Source organism: Anomaloglossus baeobatrachus, chromosome 7, assembly GCF_048569485.1.
Source record: "Anomaloglossus baeobatrachus isolate aAnoBae1 chromosome 7, aAnoBae1.hap1, whole genome shotgun sequence".
Lineage (NCBI taxonomy): Eukaryota > Metazoa > Chordata > Amphibia > Anura > Aromobatidae > Anomaloglossus > Anomaloglossus baeobatrachus.
The window spans coordinates 128,270,966-128,284,742 of NC_134359.1; the positions used below are offsets into that span (position 1 = coordinate 128,270,966).

The 13,777-nt window shown below is 50.1% G+C and overlaps 1 protein-coding gene across 2 annotated transcripts in view; it reads left to right on the forward strand.

Moving 5' to 3' along the window:
• The window catches only part of PARD3B (par-3 family cell polarity regulator beta), a 1,965,757-nt gene that overhangs the window by 1,815,134 nt on the left and 136,846 nt on the right, over positions 1-13,777 (forward strand). The gene's annotated exons all lie outside the window — the stretch shown is intronic.

Genomic DNA, 13,777 nt, shown 5'->3' on the forward strand with positions numbered 1-13,777 from the left:
CGCCAGGACTCTGCGGCCATATTTGGTTCCTGGAAGGTACCTCTGCCAACATGTCCGCCCCGTCCAGCTACGCAGAGACGGAGCCGGTGCCCGGAACAGCGGCATGGCTCAGGGCCCGAACTGCGGGGATCTGCCGGCGCTACCAGAATCAGATCTGCCTTCTGATGGAGCAGTGGACCGTGGAGGTGGAGGAGGTAGCTGCGGTCACCCGGGTATACGGGATGGAGGCCATGATGGAGGAGCTGGTGAGTGACCCATGCCCCTGTGTCCCTGAGGGACCGGCCGCTGCGGCTGAGGGACCCAGTGTGCCCCTGGCCCCCATACTGCCTCCGTATTCCCTGCCCGCATGCCCCGCCGCTGCAGGTCCGTCTGGCTTGCGCCCCCTCGTAGCGGTAGCCAAAAGAGTGGCGAGCCCGGAGACTGCAGCAGCTGGCGGCAACCCGCCTGGCGCAGGGACGGATTATAGTGACTCCGGACCTGATACAGAGCCAGTTTCAGAGTCCAAGGAAGCGGTTGAAAGCCTCCGCCACGACGGTGGACCGGTAGTTTTCTATAGCCTGCGCACCGGTGTAAATGGACACCGGGCGCCCCTTTCCCAACAGGCCTGCCACCGCATGTGTGAAATATTGGTAGCGGAGGGTGAGGCCACCTCAGCAGAAGAGTCGGAGTAAGGCAGCGGTCCCCCCGTTGCACAGTTGTCCCCGTTGGGACCATCAGCACCGTTATGTGAGTAAAGGAAAAGTAATCAACCGAACTGTAACCAGATTGTCAACCATGATTAAACCGTCCGTTGCCGGCAACTAGTCCCCGTAGGGACCTTTTGCAACCATGCGTAAGGAACTGCTTACGGACAAGCCCGAGAACTTGCAGGGCAACCACAGACTTGTGGAATGTAAATAAATGTTGGCTTGATTCCGTGACCGCCTCCGGAGAGGCTGATTTGGAGGATGGGCCTGGAGGAAAGAGATGGCCCAGGCCCGCCACTACCGTAACCGGTGGCGATCCTCCGGGGGTCAGGGGTTCCCCATGGACGTGGGTCCCCTGAAGTGACCGTAGGGTATGAAATACCGTACCCGTACCCGCTCGGGCAGCTTGGTTCTGGACTGGGGTCAAGGGGTGCTGCCCATTTCTTAGGGGCAGCATCAGGGCCAGGTTGTTTGGGTGGGAGAGAGCGGAAGCCAACCGTTACCGTTAATAAAAATGACTACCGTTAGCAACGTTTAAGTACCGTGCCTCCCGTCAGGGAAGATTGATAAAAATGCTTATGTTTGAATGTTTACTGTTTTTTACTTTTGGGAGCGGGTTACCGGTGGGAAGCCATGGGAACCGAAGACACACAACAGCTGCAGGGAAAGGCAGCCTCCACCACCCGTCCGGAGTAACCACCGCAGCCGGCTGCGGGACCCGTCCATCCAGCCGTTTGTTTTACCGGAGACTCTGTATTCATCATTGGCTGAGTGAGTACCACCAAGCCGCCAGGCACCGCGCTGCCCCCGCGACCCTGCACCTCGCCAACCCTACCTCCCCCGACACCTCACCGGGCCCCGGGACCACCAAATCCCCCTACCCATGGAGGGGAGAGAAACATCTCGGCTTCTCCCTGTCAACGCTCCCGGGATCCCCGTCCAGAGCAGCGGTGGTGTCCCAACCTTACCACAAACCGTGGGTGGCATCATGGACTATACCCTCCAACCCCAAACCACCCCTTTCACTCACGGGCGAGGAGCGCAGCTCGAGTCCCCGGATCCGGCCCACCGCTCGAGCCACCGAGCAGCGGCGAGCAAGCAGCAGCCCAGAGCCGGACCCGAGCGCGGTGAGCGCAGCGGCCCCCCTCCCCGCCCGCGACACCAACAAGACATCTTCCAGCCACGGCTCGACTGTAAATTTTACAACAAAGACACATTTGCCTTATCGCTTTTCCATCACCAGCCCCAGCTTTTCCCACCTTACATAAACTCCCCATCTTGCTGATACCGTAATACTGAGCCTCCTGCTATCATATTTGCCCTTAAAGTCTTTTTTCCCCACCAACAAACTTAATTTTCATCAATAGACGTTGGAATAATAGTAATATTCACAATTGGATGTGTTTAAAAAAATAAATTTTTCTGTCTGAAATAATCTTACTTATGTGCTCCTGCTATGTTGCTGTGTAATGGCCATGTCTGTCCGTAGAGTGACATGATCTGATCATACACATTTCTGCAGCTGGGGAGGTAGTAAAATCCAGACATTACAGCATGGGATTGCGAATGATTCTTTCCTTGAAGTAAAACATTTTTTCAAAACAGGCAAGGAAATATTTTACATCACAAAAAGAATCAGCTATTGTTACAAACCGGCGCCGCAGATGCCGGAGACACCCTGCTGCGGTATCTGGTCCACCAAGGTGCCAGCCTCGGATTCTTGCAGTGCCAAGGGTAGTTTAGCTCGCTGCTCTTGCTTCCACATTTAAATGTGAAGCTTTGGCAACTGAGCATGTGCGGCCTGAATTACCTTTGCCCTAGACTAAAGCGGGGTTTACACGCTGCGACATCGCTAGCATCGGCTAGCAATGTCGAGCGCGATAGCACCCGCCACCATCATATGTGTGATATTGTGTGATCGCTGCCGTAGCAAACATTATCGCTATGACAGCGTCACACGCACATACCTGCTCTGCGATGTCGCTCTGGCCGGCAAACCGCCTCCTTTCTAAGGGGGGCGGTTCGTGCAGCATCACAGCGACGTCATACGACAGGCATCAAATAGAAGTGGAGGGGTGGAGATGAGTGGGACATAACATCCCTCCCACATCCTTCCTTCCGCATTGCCAGTGGAAGCAGGTAAGGAGATGTTCGTCGCTCCTGCGGTGTCACACACAGCGATGTGTGGTGCCGCAGGAACGAGGAACAACATCGCTAAAAAAAACAAACGATTTTTTGATTCAGGACGACCTCTCCACGGCAAATGATTTTGACCGCTTTTGCGATCGTGTCACACACTGCGATATCTTTAATGACACCGGATATGCATCACAAACAACGTGACCCCGACGATAATTCATTAACGATATCGTAGCGTGTAAACCCCGCTTAAGTCCTTAAAAGATCCCACAGCACATGTTCTGACTGTTCAGTCTGTTTCGAGTGCTATGTACCAAAAATCCTCTACCGCGCATGCTCAGGTACTTAGTTCTCTGTCAGAGACTAAACGGTACTTTACACGCTGCGATATCGGTACCAATATCGCTAGCGAGCGTACCCTCCCCCGTCAGTTGTGCGACACGGGCAAATCGCTGCCCATGGCGCACAACATCGCTTACACCCGTCACACTACTTACCTGCCTAGCGACGTCGCTGTGACCGGCAAACTGCCTCCTTTTTAAGGGGGCGGTTCGTTCGGCGTCATAGCGACGTCACTAAGTGGCCGCCCAATAGCAGAGAAGGGGCGGAGATGAGCGGGCCAACATCCCACCCACCTCCTTCTTTCCTCATTGCCGGCGGGACGCAGGTACGGTGAGTTTCCTCGTTCCTGCGGTGTCACACATAGCGATGTGTGCTGCCGCAGGAACGACAAACAACCTCGCTACTCACCTGTCAGCTATTTTTGGTGTTGGAGCGATCTCTCCAATACCAACGATTTTTACCTCTTTTGCGATCGTTTTAGGTCGCTCAGAGGTGTTACATGCTGCGATGTCACTAACGATGCCGGATGTGCGTCACAAACACCGTGACCCTGACAATATATCATTAGCGATGTTGCAGCATGTAAAGCACCCTTAAGACTTGTGTTTTGCCTACTGAGCATACTCGGGGTGAGTCTCCTCTTCCAGAGACTAAAGGCCGCTTTACACACAACGGTAGCGATTAGAGTTGAGCGCGGTTCGCGGTTCGAGGTTCTCCAGTTCGCGGCTCGAGTGATTTTGGGGGCTGTTCTAGATAGAACTAGAACTCGAGCTTTTTGCTAAAGCTCGATAGTTCTAGATACGTTTGAGAACGGTTCCAGCAGCAAAAAGCAGGGCTTTTTACAGCTACAGTGTGCAGGAGCCATCGCTGGCAGCCTGCCAGAAGCTGGTAACCAAGATAAACATCGGGTATCCAAGCAAAGCGCTTTGGATAGTAACCCGATGTTTATTCTAGTTACGTGCATGAAGCCCACACTTCCCCGCTCACCTCGCTCCGCCCCCTCCTGCACGCGGCATGTACACATACACACACACACACACACACACGTCCCCAGCCATGCAGTCCACGACACTGACGTCCTCCTGGCACTCTGCACACATGGTCCCGCTCGGCTTACCTGCGGTGATGAAGTCCCGACCTCAGCGCTGTCACTGTCATCCATGGCCGCCGCTTGTCACATCACCTTCTCTCGCTTCCGACCCGAGACTGACTAGCGGTGACGTCACGGGCCTCTCGCGATACTTGGCTGTGAAGGTCATTGAACTCAGTGACAGGTGCTGTCAGCAGTGCAGGAGATCAGCGCAGGTAATGTACCTCGCTGACAGCAGCACTTGTCATCCCCTGCAGTGACCTGTGCTGACCCATTGATGTTAGCTCAGGTCACTGCACTGCTCTCCCAGCCAATGGGGAACATCCTGCTCTTCATTGACTGGGACAGTGTGGATCGTCATGGCAACCCCTTGGATTACACCAGACCTGGATTTGTTTTTCTTTCTAATAAATTGGTTAAAGAGGCAATGTATTGGGGAGTATTTTTTCAAATAAAAATGTGTTTGTCGTCTATTTTTTTTTATTACTGACTGGGTTGGTGATGTCGGGTATCTGATAGACGCCTGACCTCACCAACCCCAGGGCTTGATGCCAGGTGACATTACACATCTGGTATTAACCCCATATATTACCTCGTTGGCCACCGCACCAGGGCGCGGGATGAGCTGGGGCGAAGCACCAGGATTGGCACATCTAATGGATGCGCCACTTCTGGAGCGGCTGCGGCCTGCTATTTTTAGGCTGGGGAGAGTCCAATAACCATGGACCTCCCTAGTCTGAGAATATCAGACACCAGCTGTCTGCTTTACCTTGGCTGGTGATCCAATTTTGGGGGGACCCCTAAGTGTTTTTTTTTTTTTAATTATTTATTTAATTTAAAATAACAGCGTGGGGTGCCCTCAGTTTTGGATTACCAGCCAAGGCGAGGTTGCCAGCTGTGGTCTGCAGGCTGCAGCCATCTGCTTTACCCTAGCTGGCTACAAAAATAGGGGGAACCCTACGTCATTTTTTTCTTCATTTTTTTGGCTAAATACAAAGCTAAGCACCCCTTAGTGCCACATGAAAGGCACCAAAGGGTGCAAAATTACAAAATGCAGGAGAGTGGGACATTATATGTCTTTCTGCCATTATAATGACAGAAAAGACTGATATGAAGTGCACAAGCACAAGAAAATCACCAGAGTGAACATGTGACCGCCTCATGTAGAATGAAGCTAGGGATCCTGGGTAAATTTATGCATTTACCCTACTTCAGTTTTTTTGCAGTACACAAAAAAAACAGAAGGCACACGGATGACAAACAGATGACATACGGACCATCTACGGAACGGAAACGGATGCCACACGGATGCACCCGTGAAAAAAAGCGGACTGTTTTTTGCAGACCGCAAAAATGGATCGGTCGTGTTAATGTAGCCTTATTCTGATCTGCCGTTTATAAACAGCAGGCAGAAATAAGTGTATAACGCCCCCCAGCGTCAGAAAATCTCCGGGGTTTCAGGGCTAGCTGAGACCCTGGAGATCATGATTCAGGACGGTTTTTCCGGTCCCCGCTCACGTGATCACAGGTATACACCGTACACCGATGATCACGTTACAGTAAATGACAGCGCCGGTAAAAAATTACTTATCTCCCATCTGGCATGAACAAACATGATAAATCTCCTCCCCGGTCCCCTCCGGTCCCCCGGTGTCGCCAAAGTGCCCCCCCTGATGCCCTCCCAGAAATCCAAGATGGCCACACGCACAAGAGCGCGCCGGCCGCATTCACCCTACTCCTCTGATTTCTGTCGCATGTGCCATGACACATGCGACAGAAAACTCCTCCCCAGGCCCTGCCAGGTCACCCCCTATAACCCCACCGGTGTTCCCCGGTGTCCCACGGTACCTGTGCAGCGTTGATCCCCCCACGGCCCTCTCCTTCACAATAGACACTGCCGCATGCACAGAGCGGCTGTCAGCTCAGCTTCCTGTGTTCAGACACAGTGAGTGGTGGTTATGCATCTGTAAGCTAAAAGGGTGGCACGGTGGCTCAGTGGTTAGCACTGCAGTCTTGCAGCGCTGAGGTCCTGGGTTCAATTCTCACCAAGGACACCATCTGCAAGGAGTTTGTATGTTCTCCCCGTGTTTGTGTGGGTTTCCTCCGGGTACTCCGGTTTCCTCCCACACTCCAAAGACATACAGCGCTATGGAATTAATAACGCTATATAAATGAATAAATTATTATTATTACTGCAATGCCCTGCTCATGAGGTAAGGAACATAATTGATCAGGAGAGCTATATACTACATTTCCAAATGGAGGGATTTGCTTTTATAGTTTCCCTGCTGAATGACTACCAAACATGAGAGTCCGTTATATGCCACAAGAAAACACATCTAAATAGCGAGCTCTGTTGTTAAGTATTCATTCAGCTGGATAACTGGACTTAAAGGGGTATTCCATCTCCAAGATCCTATCCCCAATATATAGTAGGTGGAATAGCAATAATATCAGCAAATACCAATATTTGGAAATGTAGAATAGTTCTCCTGATTAGGCATGCCCTTACCTCATGAGCAGGGCATTGCAGCTTTGGTAGCAACCATTACGACATGGACTCTTCTGCTGTGGACCCGGGGAGAGTGAGTGCAGATTCATTGCACCCACACTCCTCACATGAAGGGTCTGCACTCCTAGAAAATGGGGGATACGATCCCTGAGTGTCTCCCCCCCATATTCTAAACAGTCCAGAGTCGTCGTGGGACCCCTTTATTTTTTTTCTTACAAGAAATTGGTGAAAGAGGAAATGTTTTGGGGACTGTTTTTTCAAATAAATTTCTTTTGTCGATTTTTTTTTTGTTACTACTGACAGTTTATGATGTTGGGTATCTAATAGACGCCATGACATCACAAACTGCTGGGCTTGATGTCAGGTGACCTTACAGCTAGTATCAACCCGATTTATTACCCCGTTTGCAACTGCACCAGGGCACGGGATGAGCTGGGGTGAATCGCCAGGATTGGCGCATCTAGTGGATGCGCCACGTCTGGGGTGCCTGCGGCCTGCTATTTTTAGGCTGTGAAGGCCCAATAACTATGGACCTTCCCACCCTGAGAATACCAGACCACAGCTGTCCGCTTTACCTTGGCTGGTGATTCAATTTGGGGGGGACCCTACTTTTTTTGTGTAATTATTAATATTTATAAAATAATTATAAAAAAAGAGCCTGGGGGGACCTCCACATTGGATCCCCAACCACGGTAAAGCTGCCAGCTGTGGTTTTCAGGCTACAGCCTTCTGCTTTACCCTAGCTGGCTATCAAAAATGAGGGGACCCAACGTCATTTTTTTTAACTATTTTTTAAATAGAAAAAATTAATGGGCTTCCCTGTATTTTGATTGCCAACCAAGGTAACGGCAGGCAGATGGGGGTGGCAACCCATAGCTCTCTGCTTTATCTGCGCTGAGAATCAAAAATACCGCGGAGCGCTACGTCATTTTTTTTAAAGATTTATTTTTACAGCACTGTGATGTCCAGCAATCAAAATACAGGGAAGCCCATTTTGTTTTTAGTTATTTAAATAAATAATTAAAAAAAATATATATGGGCTCCCGCTGCAATTTTTGTATTGCTAGCTAAGGGTAATCCAAGCAGCTACTGGCTGCTAACCCCCACTGCTTGGTGTTACCTTCACTGGCAATGTAAAATCCAGGGAAGCATTTTTTTTTGCCAAAAAACTACAAAAAAAGGACGTGAGCTTCGCCATATTTTTGTATGCTAGCCAGGTATAGCAGGCAGGTGCTGGAAGAGTTGGATACAGCGCCAGAAGATGGCGCTTCTATGAAAAGTGCCATTTTCTGAGGCGGCTGCAGACTGAAATTCACAGCAGTGGGGCCCAGAAAGCTCAGGCCAACCTGTGCTGCGGATTCCAATCCCCAGCTGCCTAGTTGTACCTGGCTGGACACAAAAATGGGGCGAAGCCTACGTCATTTGTTTTCTAATTATTTCATGAAATTCCTGAAATAATAAAAAAAGGGCTTCCCTTTATTTTTGGTTCCCAGCCGGGTACAAATAGTCAAGTGTAGGCAGCAATTTCAGCGTTCCAAGTGCCTTTAAATGAATTTGAAGAAACTGCACTTCAGGATTGTAGTGAGGATGAGGTGCCCCAGCTCATCAAGTGTTCCAATAGGAGTTTACCTGCAGTCAAGTTCAGGCAGCAATTTCAGCGTTCCAAGTGCCTTTAAATGAATTTGAAGAAACTGCACTTCAGGATTGTAGTGAGGATGAGGTAAACTCCTATTGGAACACTTGATGAGCTGGGGCACCTCATCCTCACTACAATCCTGAAGTGCAGTTTCTTCCAATTCATTTAAAGGCACTTGGAACGCTGAAATTGCTGCTTATAATTTAAGCCTCTATTAAAAACCTTTTTGCTTATGGATTGAAAAAAACTCTCCAGGTATCTGAAAAATCATATTGCAGTGATAGTTTCAATTGGCATTAAATATCATATGCCTTGAAGCATCACTTAATATACTATACTAGACTTAATAATTGTTCTACTACCGGCCGGGGTACTGGAACCAGACACCTGGTATCTGTTTTCTGCACTATCAATTACTTATTCTTTATTTTTACTTTTATTTCTACCATATGTGGTTTATTCTTCTTTCTTTTTCCTTGTTCTATTGTGTGAATTGTTTTGAATAAATGTGTGTCTAAAACAAGGATAGCAATAAAAAGTGTAAAATATTAATAAAAAAAAACTCTTATCAGCGCTGGTTTATTGGGGATCTTTTATTTTAAAAAATCTCAATTAAAATTCATTTCTGATTCCAGGCAAATTAAAGGGGATTTTTTGCCTACAAACCTAGCTGCAGATTTAATGGTTATTGGGGTCAAGCGCTAACAATTGTCTGTAGACTACTTGGTATATCCATCCAGGACTGTATGCAGAAGTTTTTTGCCCACCAAAAAAATGACGTGGGCTTCGCCATATTTTTGTATGCTAGCCAGTTACAGCAGGCAGCCACGGGCTGCCCCCAACCCCCAGTTACCTATTTGTACCCGGCTGGGAACCAAAAATATAGGGAAGCCCGTTTTTTTTAATTTTTTCACTTATTTCATGAAATAATTAAAAAAAAAATGACGTGGGCTTCGCCCCATTTTTGTGTCCAGCCAGGTACAACTAGGCAGCTGGGGATTGGAATCCGCAGCACAGGTTAGCCCGAGGTTTGTGGGCGCCTCTGCTGCGAATTGCAGTCCGCAGCCGCCCCAGAAAATGGCGCTCTCATAGAAGCGCCATCATCTGGCGCTGTACCCAACTCTTCCAACAGCCCTGGAGCTGGGTGGCTTGTTGGGTAATCATGAGTTAATACTGGCTTTGTTTTACTAGCCAGTATTAAGCCAGAGATTCTTAATGTCAGGCACGTTTGACCCGGCCATTAAGAATCTCCAATAAAGGGTTAAAAAAAAACACCACACAGAGAAAAAATACTTTAATAGAAATAAATGCACAGACACATTAGAGACTCCCTCTTTATTACCCCCTGTCAGCCCTCCACGATCAATGGTCTTCTGTCTTTCTCGTTCAACAAATGCAGCTCTGCTCCATCACTGCTGCATGGGGGAAGACGCTGCTGCTCCCCGTGCAGCCTTCACTCCGTGAGTGATCAGTGCTGCTGGCTGTCAGCGGTAACGCTGACAGACGCGTTACCATAGCAACGGTGCTCCCGGAGCCGCGGTTAGCGGTGACGTCACCGCTAACTGCGTTGCTATGGCAACGGTGACCTCCGTTAATGACCGGCTGTGTCAGCCGGTCCCTAACAGAACGGGGAGTCGACCGTGTGCTAGAGCATGTCGCCGGTACACGGCGATACACAAATGTGCACCGTTTACCAGAGAGATGCACTCGCAGGTCCTACATGACGCCTCATAGTCATGTGACCAGTCTGTAGCCAATGAGATAATAGCCACGTGACTGGTCACATGGTTATTTTGACGTCACGATAGGTCCTGCATCACTGCTGACAGTTCTAGTCACCGGGAGGATTCAGCGATCATCGGATGGAATAGCGGCAGGAGACAGAGTGCAGGAGGGATCGCGGGGACCGGTAAGTGTTATGGCAATGTTTATTTACTGTTTGTGTACATTTATCATGCATTTTTATGTGTTTGTGATTGCCTCCCATTATATCCTATAGGTTCGAGTTTGGTTCGTCGAACGTTCGACGAACCGAACTCGAACGGGACCTCCGTTCGACGAACCGAACTCGAGCCGAACCACAACCGATTCGCTCATCTCTAGTAGCGATGTGACACGCCAAGATCGTTGCTACGATTTGCAGAAGTCGCTCATAGGTCGTTTTGTAGCGGTCACATGTCCCCATCTCACAAACGACGCTACATCATTCAGCGATATATTATTTGACCAAGGTGGTCATGTGGACACCGTCACACAGCATTCCTCCCAACGATTCCGGCAACGACAGAGGTGTATAATTGTCTATAACATACACCCTGGCGTGACACCAATCAGAGCGGAGGAGGCGTGGGGCATTGCTCGTAACAACATGCCTGCGTCGCTGATGATGGACGCACTAACGATGTTGTTTGTCATTGGCAGTGTGTCAAACGTAGCAATATGTCTGCTGCGTTCAAAACGACGAACAATATTTTGAAAATGAACGACGTGTCAATGATCAACGATTTTCGCTATATTTACGATTGTTTGGAGTCGCTCGTAGTTGTGACACGCAATGACGCCGCTAACGACATATCATCAGATAAATCGTAGCGTGTAAAGCTGCCTTTAGTTCAGAAGGACTGCACTGAGCATGTCTGTGACGTGGCGGGTCCTGATTGGTCTGAGCATGCCTGTGATGTGGCGGGTCCTGACTGGCTCTTTTATGTCAGCTGCTCTGCTGATGTGTCAGTTGTTGATTCGCAGCTGGATGCTCGCCTTCAGGACTATTGGATGTGGTCATGTGATGATGACTGACACTGTTGTTTGGGGCGGTTTTGTCATCTTTTGGGGGTGGAGCTTATGTTATTTATAGCTCTCATCGGCACACATGGGTGTGCACTTATTAAAACCTATACCTCATGTGTTGGATGTCTGGCTGAACACCATTGCTGTGATCTGGTTCTGTAAGAGGAAGCTCCACACCCTAGACAGGTCACCTAGGCAAATACAGTTCACCCCGTGGCCTGGATCTGTGAGAGGGTAACTTCACAACCTAGACAGGACGTCTTGGCAGGTACGATTGAGGGAGAAGGTTGCGTTTCTTATTTTCCCTCAATCCGCCAGCCCCCCATAACAGCTTTAATCCATAATGTCTTTATACTTTTTTGCAAATAAATAAGCACTAGTCCGGTCTCAACTGACCAAAATGATGCTCTGAAGTAACAAAATATAATGGCTAAGAAAAGAACTTCAGCACTCAATGAAAAATGAGAGAGGATTCCTTTGATTTGCGTGTGCTTTTGTACCACCCCGCGCTTGGCTGCAGCCGAGCCGCTCGAATCCGGGCTCGTTGGTGGGTGGCTCGAGCACCTCCAGACCTGGGGTCACCTCGCTCTGAAAGGATGCTGGCGCCAAGTAGGGGTTAGGTTTATGGCCGGGGCCATGGTTTTTAGTTAAGTTTGTGACGCCACCCACGGGTTGTGGTGAAGGTAGACACCACTGCTGCTGTTTACTAGGGCCCCGGGGACAGTGTTGGGCAGCCAGGTGTTGACCCCTCCATGGGTAGGGGGGTGATGGTCCCGGGGCCCGGTTGTGAGGGTGCGGACGGATTGGTGTGGTGCGGGGCGGTGTGCGGCCCGAGGGCACAGCTGTACTCACTCTGACAGATACACCGGAGTCTCTGGTAAACCAAAAAAGATGGTGGTCGGTGCCCGCAGCCGGCTGCGTCTGGTCCCCCACCCAGTTTGGCGGTCCCCGTCTTTCTCCTGCACCTTGTTTTGTAGTTGTGGACTGCCTGCACTTCAGCGATGGGAGTTCGCTCCCCGGCTGTGTGTGTGTCGGGAGAGCCCGTTTGCCCGCAGACGCTGGCCCATGGGATCTCTCTGCCTGAGCGGTGGCTTTCTATCCCCCTTGTTGGGCTGTTGTCTTCAGTCAGGACTTGGCTGGGAAAGGACCTAAAGTCCAGACCTCAATCAGTGAATTAACTTATTCCGGTAGATTCGGGACCTCATTTCAGGGTCTGAGTACCCCCCTTTGTGCTCTGGTTTCCAGACGGTTCCCCGCTTCGGTACCGGCGGGCCACTACCCTGCAGGCGGCGACAACCATTTGCCTCCTGGCCAAAGGGTGTCCAGGCTACGACCCAGACCACTGTCAGACATTTACTCCTCTCAACTCCTCTCTCTTTCACCTCCAAAACTAATCTGCTCTGTTTTTCCCGCCTCTGGCTATCCGAACTCCTCAGTGGGTGTGGCCAAGCACCTGGCTCCGCCCCCTGGTGTGAACGTCAAAACCTGAGAGGGGTGACCAATGTTTTTAGGTTGGATGCTGTTACCTTTTTAGGGGGACAGGTGTTTGTGCAAGGGCCTGTCTATGACTACCTGGCTAGTCCAGGGTGTCACATTCCCCCTTGGTTAAATGCAGACCGTCCGCGGGCTGCCTGACCACCACCGGTTTATTTTTGTAACTAAAAAGATAAAACGGAAAAACATTTACATTTATAATAACATTATTTACATTAAGCATTCTTTTATGGATTCTTCCCTTGCGGGAGGCATATATCTTATGAAAACATTTTTATTAACGAGTACGGGACGTGACCGGGTCCTTCCGTTTGCGCACCCAAGCAAACTTAGCCTTGATGCTGCCTCTAAAACCAGGTCAGCACCCCTTTTCCCCAGTCCAGGAATCGGTTCAAGTCCGGGTATTGCCCATATGGGCCGGGTAAAAAGTTCCTTACTCGGCAGTCTCTCAGAGGCCCCACGTCCAGGGGACCCCTGACACGGAGGGTTGTCACCGGTTTGCATGGTGACGGGACCTCGGCCTCCTCTGCCACAGGCCCTTCGGAGACTGTAGGACCTGAAAGGGTGGTCCGGGATTATTTTCAAACCCAAAAGTTATTGGGTGGCCTGCAAGTTCTCGGCCTTGTCTATGACAAACGGGCAATAACGGGATCAAAGTCCCAACGGGGACTGGAACATTGTAGCCGGTATCCGCTACCTTTACTCTGCTTTAATCAGGTGAGAATTTCGGGTGATTGACATTCATTCATACATCTATTTACACAATCAACATGTTGCACACCTAGATGGCAGTTTCCCTGTATCTAAGCGGGGGCCTGCCTAGATTAGGGCATGTGGACCTCCTGGGCCCAGTATTGTCAGGGGGAGGCAGCAGGAGAGAGGGAACGACCAGTCCCTCTTCCTTTGTGTCAGGTATGGCGGGTAGAGACCTGCGGGGGCGTGGTGTAGGTGCATCCCTGGGCACTTGTTCGGGTGGCTCGCTGGCGGGCATCTCCAGCTCCATCTCTTCCACTGGTTGTGGGAACATTATCACGGAAACAATCACCGCGCCATTCTGCATAGGCCAGTCGGCTGGGACATCACTCATCACG